Raw genomic sequence first — 14,633 nt, 5'->3', positions numbered from 1 at the left:
ATCAGTCTTGCTGATAAATGTCAAATAGAGAATTCCTTTTTGGTAGTGACAACCCAAGTCCTTCTGTAAAAGAAATCACAATTGTTAAACACAAAAGTAAATAAAGGGAAAGGATAAATGTCCCATAAACCTTTTTAAGTGTTTCTCTGCACTTCAATCCCCTTCAAGTTTTTACACAGTATATCCTTCCATGTTACCTTAACGATGGATTTTCATAAGCACCCTTCCCTCCTTGGCTTTTCAAAGTCTTTGGCAACCACCAATAGAGTTTGTCATCTAATTACCCATTAATCACCGCACCAAGGGATTATATTGCCATTCATGTGCCTGTACAAATTTACGCAAGCTAATTGACATACCAACTTACGTACGTTATGTTCTGGAACTTTCCACGAACATGCCCTGTTTGATGCACAGTGACTGCATTTTTCTGAGGTCACGATCATATGACTTCCGAATACCAGGTCATTTGCACGCTTTACGCTCTCACTGATCTGACTCGCGAATATTATGATTGTCTAATTTCAAAGTCCTGAGGAATTCACAGTTTACAAATTTTCCAAAACATTCGAGGCTGTACTGTTATGCATTCCAGACTGTGTCACTTGTTATCGACCTTATTTTAATTACTACCATACTCAGTGCCTTTTATATATATATATATATATATATATATTTATATATATATATATATATATATATATATATATATATATATATATATATATATATATATATATATGGCGGAATTGCCACCCCGACCAAAATAGTTAGCAGACAACATTTTCTCCCAAGCTTTCCTCTACCCATCAGCACCTCATATTGATCTTAGGCTTGAAACATTATGGTCTAATATGCCATTGAACATAAGTACTTTTCCACCCTTATGCAACGTACTAGTGGGGCAGATAGCAGAAAAATCATGCAAATGATGATACAAGCATCAAATTTGGCACAAGTATCCTCCAAGGTATACTAATCAAATCTGCCCAATTGGCCGATTGAAAATCCAAGACGGCAGCCATTTTCAAGATGGCCGCCAAAATAACGCCCGAAGTACGTAGATGTTTTGCCTAGAAATATTTTTAGTTGTCTGATTTGCATGATCGAAGTGTGGATTCCTATGTTTTGAAGCCTGCTGAAATATATTTTCCTGTTTAAAAAGCACTCTGAGACATATTTCTCAAGATGACCACCAAGATGTTTGTCTTCCTTTACATAAGTTTTGTCCTGGCTAGTACATTTTCAAAGTTATGCATACCGTGCTGCTGTTTCTTGATCTGCTACTGTTCACATATGCATCTGCAGAGTCATGTGCAGGAAAGCTCTGCCTGAGATCACTTGCATCTTCCTTTGCAAACCTTCTTACAGGAGCACTTTGTCAATTCTTGACAGCTTGCTGCAATCAGTGGTAGTGTTGTGTCCAATGTATCTGCCATGCTTCTTCTTTCTGTGTCCACCTCCATTCAGCTGGACTGCTCATGTGTGGATTACAGTGGGTTGCCTGGCCCCAGATGATCCCAGCCTGGTAGGCTGCACGCTTTGCATGTTCTCTGAGGGCTGCCTGTGTTGGTGGAATTGAGTTGTGTGGCCTCTGCTTGCGGGCAAACAGATCTAGTCTTGCTTTGTCCACACCAGTGGCTGCACTTGATCTGCCGTACATGAGGATAACGAATCTTTCCTGCCTCTGCATGTCAAGATCATGATTCAATGTTGGATGCTGGCTGAGATTGATGAATGTTTCAGTAATATCATCAAATACATTCCAAGTCTGCCTTGCAGATTTCTTCGCTTTCCCACGGAAGGCAGACACACTGTCACATCCAGTGAAAATAGGGGGCCCCTCTAGCTTTCTCAAGCCCAATTGCAGAAACTACCTCATGGACTGGAATCGATCGCATATGGGCTCCGTGGCCAAAGGCAATCCACATTTCCTGAAGACCTAGTTTCTGGAAGGATGACTAGCACATCTGTGTCATGAGCCTTGATGATTATAGACTTGCTCCCGTCAGTCGTTGCATCCCTAGCGTGAACAAATATTCGACTGTCAGCTTCTTTGTGACAACATGGGGACACAGTATCCAGAGACTTCACTGTGTTGCTAATGGCATCCTCTCCTTTTGTGACGATGACTGTGCTTGTCGTTTCTGCTTCACACATCTTGTTGCTGGGTCCTGTCACTCTTCTTCTGATTCCTTTCCTCCTTTTTGACCTCGTCTCTGATTTCAGACTTGATTTCTTGTATACATCAAAGACTGTCCATCCGCTTGTACCGAGCACCATAGGATTCCACCTTTGGGATGATGTCTTCTTTGGCATAGTCATTAAATGTCTTTGAAGTACATGGAAGTGAGGCATTGATAAGTGCTGAGGCATTGATAAGTGCTGATGATTGTATTTCCCTTTGGTTCTCCCACTGGGACATTCACTCGCACTTCAAGAATTTCAACCAGCTGTGACTTCTGACACGTATAAAGCTTGCCGCTGTCACTGAGAGATGCAGGGTATGACTGATTCTCGTGCTTGAAGAAATCTTGCAAGTCACACTGTCTGTTCTGGCTTGATATGAACAGTCGTGAGAATAACTGACAGTCATCTTTTAGGACTTTCTCCTTAGAAATGCCCTCAGCCTGTTCTTGTTTGAAGAATGAAACAGGGTTCTTCTTGATTGGATGATAGAAAAGACTCAGCTTCATTCCCTAGCCCTTTCCTAAATGATAGGAACTGGTCTTTGCCTCGCCAGTGATGTGTAGCTATCATTTCAGCTGGAGTTGGGTCTGCAATTTTCTTTGTATTTAACACCATCAGGTCTGCTGATTCGTCTTGGAATGGGTTACCCACCTCCTGCATCACTGCAGAGAGTAATTTCACCTTTTCAAAGAAAGATTTCTGGGCACTCGATGTCTGCTCGTGGTGTCTGCTGCTGTAAGTGGCATCCTTCATACCAGACATGGCCTCATATCAAGCTAGTAGACGACTAACTTCAGGTCCAGCGACCATCCACCTACGAAGTGCTGACGGTTCTTCTGTCAACCCAATTGCTCCTCCATTACTTTGATCACTGCATTATTGTGCTCATGCACTTGATCAATCTCCATGCCAGAGAATTTTCTTCTCGACTTGTGGACGATGAAGTTACCATTGTGGAACTCCTTGGCCAAGTCTGGATGTTGTTGTTCGAGTGACATCATATCTCGGAGGTGAATAATGATCCACTGGGCACAGTTAACATTGTTATTTTGCTAAAAAGTAAGGCACCAGTTCTGAAAGTGCCTCATTGTACAAGTTGAAGTCTCCTTCTCTGAATGAGCGGATGTGGGTGAAATATCGTGGAACTGCGAACTCTTTCTTCCGTTTTTCACACCAATCCTCAAAGGTTATTTCTGATGTGCTAGACTCTTCAGAGCAGAAATCATGATGTGCCTTCTTCGTCAGTTTGTACAAGCTGCATGCTGTAATCTGGTGTGCTTGTCTTGTCTTTGCAACATTGGATGCAGACAGGTAAAAGACTGATGTACCAGATGAGGCCACCCCTGCTTCCACAATGGCACTGGTCCACCCATTGTCTCATAGTAATGTTCCTATCGATCTTAGTGAAGCCATTTCTATATGAAGGCCTCCGAACATGACAACGAACTTGTCCTCTCCATATTCTTGCCACTTCCACAAATACAGGTGTCTGCTTTGGGTTCAAAAAAGCCACTGTATCACGGACCTTCTCCATGGCATGCTTGATAGTTGCAACAGTGTGTGCCTGGTCTCGCCACAGGCATCATTGCTGATATGCTCACTTCAAATGGACGGCTCCTTTTCTTTGTTGCATAATATGCTGACCATGTGATGCTGACTGCATCAGCCACATTCTCAGTGAGGAAGACTTCCTCCAACCAAGAATATTCTTCCTTCAAATGTGACCCGATGGACTCTGGTGCTGGTAAGGATTGGGTTGCAACTGGAGGAGGATCGGGGTGTTTGGTGATGTAAGCTGGTCGAATATTGGTGTATGCTTCTGGAAGCTCTGGAACTTTTTTAACCTTCATTTTTTACTCTATATTTAGTTTGAGTAGCTCTCGTTCATCACCAGGATTTCCTGTGTTTGGATGCTGGAAAATGGGCACATTGTACCGTGTAAAGATGTTTCAGCTGTGGTCACAGTCAGATTATGATCTATGTTGTCAGCTGCTCCAGTTGTGAACAAATTCTTTCTCAAGATTGGGGGACAGATTACTCCATCTCCCACATAGTACTGTGCAACATCTGCTTCTCCTAACAGTCATATGATATGCTGAGCCCATTCTCCTGGAGCATTTCAATTATTTGTCTCTTTCTCGTCTTGGCAAACACATACAGGCCCATGTAGACTGCAAAATATGGCTCCCAGTCCTTGGAATGTCTGTGGACATCCGTTCTTTCCTTGTATTTGGTGAAGCAGTTGTACTGTAGAAGTTATGTAGCGAAATCTGATTTTGACGTTCCATGATGGAGTTAGGACTTGATGTCTGCACCATGTTCGATCATGCATGCAAACTGAAGCAGAAATGGTGGTTCAGCCTGTTCTAAGTCTTTGTCATGAAAATAGCTGCTTAAATTCGACTTCTGACAGAGCATGTCCTGTCTTATTATCCCAGTTGCTTTTGCTAGATGGAACCCTTCACCATAACGGGATGCTTCTGATAGGATTGAATCTACATCAGTTTCAACAGCCAACAGAACTTCTCGTCCTTGGCGATTAGCTTGCAGCTGTGGAATGTGCAAAAGCAGCTGATCCTTGAGTCGATTAGGATGAACATCAAGCGAGTCAACACCAAGCTGTTCCAGCCTCTGTTTGTAAAGCTTGGTTAAATCAGCAAGCTTGAAAATCGGTGGCCTCTCACTGGCATTTTTCATCTCGCAGATGTAGGTGGCTAGTTCAGAGAAAGCAATTGGCTATTCATCCTTCCAGTGTTCCTGTGCTTTTTCTTGCTCCCGCACCTTTAGGTATGCCCGTTCTTGGTTGTACATTGCCACCAAACAGCCAGAGTGATATTTCACTTCTTGGGCTACAACATCTGCACTTAGTTTTGCAGAAGAAGCATTCTTTTGTTTTAGTTTCTTGAGTTTTCGTGGAATCTTACTTATACTGCCCTCATCACTAGTACCTACATGACTTACTCTCTTTTCAGCTCGGTGTAACTTTGTGTTGTTGAACAGAATCCTGCAACTCTCATGATATTGTGCCTTATTTTTTCTCAACGTTTCCTCTATCCCAGAACCTTCATCAAGTCTTGCAGGGTCTAGCTTGATTGGTAGCACATTGAGTGAGTGGCAGGATTGGCCTGCAGAGATTTTAGATCTTCTTTCTTAACCTCCTGACATAGGCAACACTTGGTCCAGTCTGTTCTCCATGATTGTCCAGTAGAGTTTGCATCCATGATTTCGATGATGATCAGGGTCGAGGGTTTATCCTTTTACCACCCTGTACATGTAATAGTATAATAGGCCTCTTATGTCCTGTAATATACAATAGGCGCTTTCCTGTATGGGATACAACTAGGTTCTTGCACTTTGCCATACCATACACCTAGTCTGATCGTTCATCCAGTGTCATAAGTCCCGTGCGATCTGTACACCATCTAGATAACTGAAACCCTGTTATCCTTGGTTCGGCTCTCCCGTGCTGGCACGTCCTGTCCATTCAGGTGCGGCTGCCTAACTGATTTGGGGTTGATTAGGAAGCATTTGGGACACTAGTAGGTTGTTACAGTATGATGCTAACATAAATTTCCTACTTTGCTGACACTGAAACCCATGCTGAGTTTCACAGCAGTGATGTATCCAATGTGCCTTGGTAGTGCCCAACAATCACTCCTTTAATACAGTGCTTTAACGATGTTATAAACTAGAAAATATACAACAGCAGTCTTAAAAACATAGGAATCCACACTTAAATCATGCAATTTGGACAACTACAAATATTTCTAAGCAAAACATCAACTTCGGTTGGTTATTTTGGCAGCCATCTTGAAAAATGGCTGCCATTCTGGATTTTCAATTGGCCAATTGGGCAGATTTGATTAGTATCCCATGGAGAACAGTTGTGCCAAATTTGATGCTTGTATCATCATTTGGACGATTCTTCAAAAAAATTACTCTTATCTGCCCCGCTAGTAGAAACTTTGCCGAGAGAGACTCGCTTTAACAAGGACACTTCTGCACCGTCCCTTTAAACCAGGGATGATGCGTTCCGGAGGTATGGGAGAGTGAGCAATCGTCGTCTCTCTCTACCTATCTCCCGCTCAGTCTCGGCGACCAATGAAAACGCTCACAGACTGGGCTCGTGTTTCTATTGGCTAATTTGGCTGGACACTGCTCTTATCTTGTATGACAGGGCACAGAGACTTCATCCCGTTCTTTCTATTCTATCATGCTTTGTTATTGTTTTCACTTTTTACGAGTATTTTCATAGCAATTAAATATTTTATTTACTATGGCTGATAGTGTTAATAATAATGGTTGATAAAAGATAGTTATTAGTGAAGGGGAATCTATGAACAGCGATTACAGTGAAGTTATTGTTGAGATGGGAAAATAATTATCGCAAAAAAATTATGTAATGATGGTAAGGCTTATACTTGCTGAAAGACTTAACTTTAAGAAGTAGAAGCACGTAAAATTGGACCTGCTTGTGCTGATAGGTGTTTTGAGAAAGCTACTATGCCCATGACATTGTTTGAAGACTATTGGGGCATGGCCAGATGTCATATTTGCAGAAATGAATGGCGTTGGTGCCAATAAAACGTCGCAGGATACCTACTGAGGGAAGTTCGAGTACACAAACAAATTACTGATTAAGAAAGTTCTATTTTACTTACTCATTCCTTAATTTTATTTCTCTTTCCCATGTTTATTTTAACTTAACCTTTTTATTCATATTTAGTGCATGAACACATTAAGAAGCTGCCGACCATGACATCTCATTCTCCCGCAAAATCTTATAGCCACGTGTACATGGAATCGAATCTTAGGGTTGTGAAGTTGTATATGTATGTGAAGTTTATTAAAGATGAACATCCAAATGTAAAAATTGTCTTTTAATTATTATAGTAATGTGTTTAGGACGGAGTTTAATGTTGGTTTCGTGCCTTCAGTTGTTGATACATGCAACACCTTTGATTTATTGATGACAAATATTGAAAAATATAAACAAAATGAGTTATGAAAAGCCTCAGTTGGATGAAGAGCATGAATTGGATGCGCACAATAGAGTGCTGGCAACACAAGCTAGAGCGGCATTTGATAGATTTAGTAGTTCAGGCGTTGATGATCTTAATGATGTTGTTTCAATCTCTAACAAACTTTGCGGACATGCAAGCGGAGCACTAGTGTTGCTTATTATAAAAGAAAACTGGAAATACAACTTTCGTGTTTCTATAGTAAAAACACGTAAATCAACCATGACCTGTGGGACGAGGTTACGGCACAGCAACGGTCATCTGAGATAATGAGTTCCGTTAAACAACATCGAGGATAATGCTATAGCTTAAGTATAACATATGATATAACATATGATAATGCCATGTTTGGATATATCGTATAGGGATAAATTTCCTTTAAAATATTGAAAGAATTGTTGAACTACTACCTATCATCAGCCTCTCCTGTTTTCCTTTGTTTTGTAGATGTGAGAAAAGCATTTGACAAAGTAAACTACCTGAAGCTCTTCCTGAAGCTGCATAAAAGGGGCACACCCCTGTATCTAATTGGCATTTTACATTGCTGGTTCTCCACACAGCAATTCTGTGTCAAATGGGGAAACGTATTATCTTACACCTTCGGCTCCCTAAACGGGCTTCGGCAAGGGGGCATTCTCTCTCCATACCTGTTTAATACGTACACATATGCCTTGAATGTCAAACTGAACTCGCTCCCAATCGGATGCACCGTCAATGAAACAACTATAAACAACCTCTGTTACGCCGACGATATGGTTCTGATTTCCCCATCAGTGCAAGGTCTCCAACGACTCATCGACACCTGCCGCCAATATGCAGAGGAATTTGATATAATCTACAACGAAACCAAGACCCAGTGCATGTCGCTGCTCCCGAGATTGCTTAAGCATATTGCAGAACCTCAAATTTTCCTCGGAAACCATCGGCTGGAATTTGTGCACGAATTTCCGTATTTGGGTTCACATTATCGACGACCAAAAGATACGGCAGACATTGAACAGAGGCGTCGTAAACTATGTGCAGCTGGCAACATGATTGCAAGGAGGTTTGCCTTCTGTCACCGAGACGTGAAACTGCTGCTATTCCGCTCGTACTGCTACAGTATCTATGGGTGTTCCCTCTGGACGAACTATACCTGAGAGACCATGAGACACATCACTGTTGTGCACAATGACATTCTGAGACGCCTCACAAACACTCCCCGCTACTACTCCGCCACACAGATGTTCATAGAAAACCACCTGGACAATTTAAAAATCATCGTTAGGCGAACAATGTCCAGTCTGGTAACCCGAGTGAGAAACAGCAGCAACTCGCTCATACAAAGCATCCTAAGGAGTGAAGCAAGAAGAAAATCTAAATTGTGGGAAAGATGGGAAAAGGAAGCCTTTGTCCCCTAAAGGACTTAATCTCTGTATTGGCAAGATGTCATCTGCAGTTTTTGTCATTTTTACATTTATTGCTGATATTTTAATTTTTCATTATTACTGTGATTACTATCAAGATAAAGTTTCATTTACATTTAATTTATGTATTAAGCCCTCTGGACCTGACTACTGTAACTACCTAAGGTCTCTAGTTGAAATTTGAGTTATATAATATGTGCACCAACTGTTATTACTCTCAATGCATATTTTTTTTCTCACCATTATTATTACTGTTATTACCAGTATGATGATTACTAGCTTTTATGCTACCTCAGCTATTTTGTGGATAAGTGCTGATTATTCATTTTCTTTTTCTATTTTATCATGTCATGTATCTAGATTGTGTATGTTACTGTCTGTATTTTGTATATTCAATGTATATGGCCCCGAGCTGAAATAAAGCATATTATTATTATTATTATTATTATTATTATTATTATTATTATTATTATTATTATTGTTATTAATTATATTATTTTATTATTATTATTATTATTATTATTATTATTAAAACTAGATTAAAAACATACGGTTGATTTAAACAATATTGATGTTTGAAAACTTTAAACGCATTTTTACCTTTATTTTTATATTGAGCTTGTTTATGTTTTTCGGTGTTTAACATAATTTTTTTCTATATATAACATTTATTCAATGTTGTGATGTCAATAATTAATAAATGGCCAAAATAAGTATAATCAACCGCAAAAAACACTACTTAACCTTACAATTCATACTATAGCTTAAGCAAAACTTATAATAATGGCATCATTTTTGGATATTTGGTACCCAAATATCCATCCCTTTAAAATGGTCAAGACTAGATTAAACTCGTATGGTTGGTTTCAAAGATATTGATCTTTAAAAATTTTAAATGCATTTTTCTCAGATTGTAAAAAACGGTGCTTGCACCCTTGCTTTGCTGGGCGCTCCTGAATATATATATATATATATATATATATATATATATATATATATATATATATATATATATATCATATATCTAAAATCAAAATCTTATCCATGGTGGTCTGACAAGCTAACAGAATTAATAAATATAAAACTCAGTAGGGAGACGACTAGATAATTCAGATTAAAAATTCAGTGATATGAATAAAGCATTCCCAATATTGGAAGGATATTTACAGAAATTTGCTATACAGTTGGACCCCCCCCCCCCGCCCCCCCCCCCCCAATCGCAGTTCTGGTTTCGTGGGTTCACCTATTCGTGGAATTTTTCATTGAGAAATATTCACTAATTACTGTATTTTCATATTATTTTATTCTAACTAAATACATTTTTCACGATAACACTATTAAATTAATCAGGTATAAGGGTTTTCAGAGTTTGTATTTTTTAACTATCAAAATAGGCAGCTATAATTACTTTTGGAGGAGCGTGAAGTAATCGCTGATTTGAGCTATTGGGGGGGCAGGGCCCTTATCACCTGAGAATCCTGGGGCTGACTATATTATTACAAGAAATTAATACATTAAAACCTCTATACAGCAAAATAATTGCAAAATTTAAAAAAGAAGTAATGCGAGGAAGAATTATTTCGTACAGGAAATATAAATCAGATTTCTCTAATATTACTCCCATAGAAAAAATATGGGAAAAATTTAGAAAAATAAATGAAACCCAATTTAAACCACTTAGATATACCATGTTAAAATACGGAAGAAGAATACTTGATCAGAAAGAAATAAGGAATATAATAGGAGAAAACCTAACGTAGCAGATTTTTGTGGAACACATAATTCACTTTTCCACGGGGAACTTTCACTAATTTGCGGTTACAGTAAGTCCTCGGGTTACGCTGGTCTCGACTTACGATGTTTCGTGGTTACGAACGCGCCCCCATAAAAATATAAAAAATAATATTTTGCGTCGTTCCGTCTTACGCGGTTTAGCGTCGTAAGCAACGTAAACAAACGCGAACTAGTTCCAGGCGCACGGCGGAAGAATACGCTTTGTGGGGGAGAGGACGGCGTCGCTTCGCTACGCTCATTCCTCGCCCATACGCCATTTTGGTTGTTTACACTGCCTCTCTCTCCCTCGTGTTGTATCGTTTTTGTAACTTTTTGCTCTTTGTTATGGCTCCCAAGCGCAAGGCGGACTCTTCTGATGGTAGTGCATCGAAGAAAAGAAAGGCCATCACCATGGAAATTAAAGTGGACATTATAAAGCGATCTGAGAAGGGAGAAACGCCAACAAACATTGGCCGCTCGCTTGGCCTTAGCCGTTCGACCGTTGCTACCATTATCAAAGATAAAAGAGCGCATCGTTGAACATGTGAAAGGATCTGCTCCTATGAAAGCGACAGTGATAACTAAGCAGCGTAGTGGTCTAATAATTGAAATGGAAAGGTTATTGGTGCTTTGGTTGGAAGACCAAAATCAACGGCGTATCCCAGTCAGCCTTATGGTGATTCAGGAGAAGGCGAAAAGATTGTTGCATCTCCAGCAACTTCTGGAGGTTCTTTTTCTCTTCACTAACCTCCCCCAGTCTCTCCAGCACCGCAGCTTCCTCTCCAGTGTGCAAGCCAATCAAACTAATAAAGGTAAGGAATTGTTCTCTCGTTGTTATTGATAGGTATTTACATTAAATCATGTGGTATTTTTCAATGTTCCGACTTACGCTGAAAATCGTGTTACGATGCATCGTAAGAACGGATCAACGTCGTAACTCGAGGACCCCCTGTATTTGCAATGGACCGCATCTCTAAAATTATTACTAAATCTTGTGTGTGTGTGTGTGTGTGTGTGTGTGTAGAGTAACACTATTATCCCCTAATTACTGCATTTTTTCATATTTTGTTTGTGAGTAAATACTGATAATTTTTTTAATGATTTACTGCATACTTTTAATGTAGTTCTGTATCTATGATGCTCATTCCAGGTTGGGCCCCATACTGAGCATAATAGGTGTATGATTCTCTCTCTCTCTCTCTCTCTCTCTCTTTTTGAGTTACGAGTAACTCAAAAAGAAAAATAGAGTACTTAGAAGAACTAACCCAAAATGAAAAGAAAATAGACATAATGAATATAAGTGAAACCTGGTATTCCCAAGAGACTGGGAATGATGATCAAATAAAAGGGTTCCAAACTTATAGATCAGATAGAAAAAATAGGAATCAAGGGGGAACCGCAATATATGGGAAAGACAAAAAACAAGGAAAAATATATGAGAAATATAGTAACTCAGAATGTGAACTAATAGCGGTAGAATTTGAATCTGAAAAATTGATGAACATAGTAATATATAGACCTCCTAATACTAAAGAGTTTGACTTAATAATTGAAAAATTGGATGATATATGTAGAAATCACAAGGACTGGACTATTCTCCTATCTGGTGACTTCAACTTTCCTTTCGTAGAATGGAAAGAACGAATAGGAGATTGTGGTTGTACTTATACATATAAAAAAGAGAGTAATAGTAGTGCAGAAGATAAGAGGCAATTTGAAAAGCTATTAGATATGCTACTAGAATACAACATTCAACAAATAAATCACCTGCCAACAAGAAAGGAAAATACTTTAGACCTAGTATTTGTGAACGAGATGAATATGTTAAAGAAATAATAGTTTATAATGCGAGTATTTCAGACATAATGTCATAGAATTAACAGTTCATTCCAAAGCAAGTGAAAATAGAGATAAGCAAGAAATGAAAAAGTGGGAAGGATATGGGAAATACAACTTCTACAGTAAAATATAAAATGGTCAGAAATTAATGAAGAATTAAACAAAGATTGGATAACATTTCGTAAGTGATGACATAAGGGTAAATACGGAGATATTATATAAAATATTGGAGAAAATAGTGGAAAAATATATACCGAAGAAGAAAAGTAAACATCATTCATGCATACCAAGAGACAGAAGGATCTTGTTCCAGAAAATCAGAAAGTGGAAAAAAGGTCTTGCAAAAGAAAAAAATGCATGGAAAGTTATAGAACTAAAAAGTAAGATAGAAAATGCAGAACAAAAGATTATACAATCAAAAGAAAATGAAAAACGGGACTTGGAAGAAAAAACCCTATTAAATATCAAGCAAAACCCCAAACTATTATACTCATATGCGAAGAAGATGAATAAAAGAAGAAGAAATAGGCCCTCTGAGAATTGAAGGGAGATTAACGAATGAAAAAAAGGAAATTTGCAACATACTGGCAGAACGATATAAGAGAGAATTCACCCCTAGAATAAAAGAATTAATGATAATGAAGATAATGATATAGAAGTAAGGGAAGAAAATAGTGAATATTTAGCTGACATAGAAATTAATGAAGCTGATATTGTGCAGGCAATTAATGAAATTAAAAATGGAGCTGCTGCAGGGCCGGATGGAGTCCCTGCTATTTTGTTAAAGAAAGTAGTTCATTCTATCGCAAAGCCACTTGCAATATTATTAAGACAAAGTGTAGATACAGGCAAGATTTATGATGAGCACAAATTAGCATATATCACCCCTACTTTCAAAAGTGGATCAAGACTAGAGGCAAATAATTATAGGCCTGTGAGTCTAACATCACATATTATGAAAGTGTATGAAAGGGTAATGAAGAAAAATATTATGAAACATTTAATAAAAAATAATTTGTTTAATATAGGACAACACGGTTTCGTACCCGGAAAAAGTACACAAACCCAACTGTTAGTCCACCGTGAGAACATATTCAAAAATATGAAAAGCGGAAATGAAACAGATGTGGTTTATCTAGACTTTGCAAAAGCTTTTGACAAAGTAGACCATAATATATTAGCAAAGAAAATTAGAAAACACAATATCGTAGATAAAGTAGGAAGATGGTTAAAAGAATTTTTACACAACAGAAAACAGATAGTTATTGCAAACGATGAGAAATCGGATGAAACCAAGGTAATATCCGGTGTGCCACAAGGTACGTTGCTAGCTGCAATATTGTTTATTATGATTGAAGACATAGACAGTAATGTTAAGGATTCGGTAGTGAGTAGTTTCGCTGATGACACAAGAATAAGTAGAGAAATACTTGTGATGAAGATAGGAACGCTCTACAAAGAGACCTTAACAAAGTATATGATTGGGCAGAGGTAAATAGGATGGTATTTAACTCTGATAAATTTGAATCAATAAATTATGGAGACAGAGAAGGAAAGCTATATGCATATAGGGGACCTAATAATGAGGACAATTCACAAATAAGGAAGCAGTTAAAGACCTTGGTGTGATGATGAATAGGAACATGTTATGCAATGATCAAATAGCAATTCTGTTGGCAAAATGTAAAGCAAAAATGGGAATGTTGTTACGGCACTTCAAAACAAGAAAAGCTGAACACATGATTATGCTTTATAAAACATATGTTCGTAGTCCACTTGAATATTGCAATATGATATGGTACCCACACTATCAAAAGGATATTGCACAAATAGAGAGTGTACAAAGGTCCTTTACAGCTAGAATAGAAGAAGTTAAGGACCTAGACTACTGGGAAAGACTACAATCCTTAAAATTATATAGTCTAGAAAGGAGAAGAGAACGCTACATGATAATTCAGGCATGGAAACAGATAGAAGGAATAACAGAAAATATCATGGAACTAAAAATATCAGAAAGAGCAAGCAGAGGTAGATTAATAGTGCCCAAAACTATACCAGGAAAAATAAGGAAAGCACACAGGACATTAATCCACTACGCACCAGCATCGATAATGCAGCGTCTATTCAATGCGTTGCCAGCTCATCTGAGGAATATATCAGGAGTGAGCGTAGATGTGTTTAAGAATAAGCTCGACAAATATCTAAACTGCATCCCAGACCATCCAAGATTGGAAGATGCAAAATATACCGGAAGATGTACTAGCAACTCTCTGGTAGACATTAGAGGCGCCTCACACTGAGGGACCTGGGGCAACCCGAACGAACTGTAAGGTCTGTAAGGTCTGTAAGGTAAGGGGAATGTATGATGTACTTTAAATGATATTGCTTTAAAGGTTTTTAGTGG

The 14,633-nt window shown here is 38.5% G+C and overlaps 1 protein-coding gene across 3 annotated transcripts in view; it reads left to right on the top strand.

The window, feature by feature from the left end:
• LOC135214723 (mitochondrial ribosome-associated GTPase 1-like) overlaps positions 1 to 14,633 on the top strand; it is a 234,003-nt gene that overhangs the window by 213,230 nt on the left and 6,140 nt on the right. The window lies entirely within an intron of this gene.

The sequence above is a fragment of the Macrobrachium nipponense genome, chromosome 46 (assembly GCF_015104395.2).
Source record: "Macrobrachium nipponense isolate FS-2020 chromosome 46, ASM1510439v2, whole genome shotgun sequence".
NCBI classification, from domain to species: domain Eukaryota; kingdom Metazoa; phylum Arthropoda; class Malacostraca; order Decapoda; family Palaemonidae; genus Macrobrachium; species Macrobrachium nipponense.
This window is presented reverse-complemented; position numbering and strand designations above follow the sequence as displayed.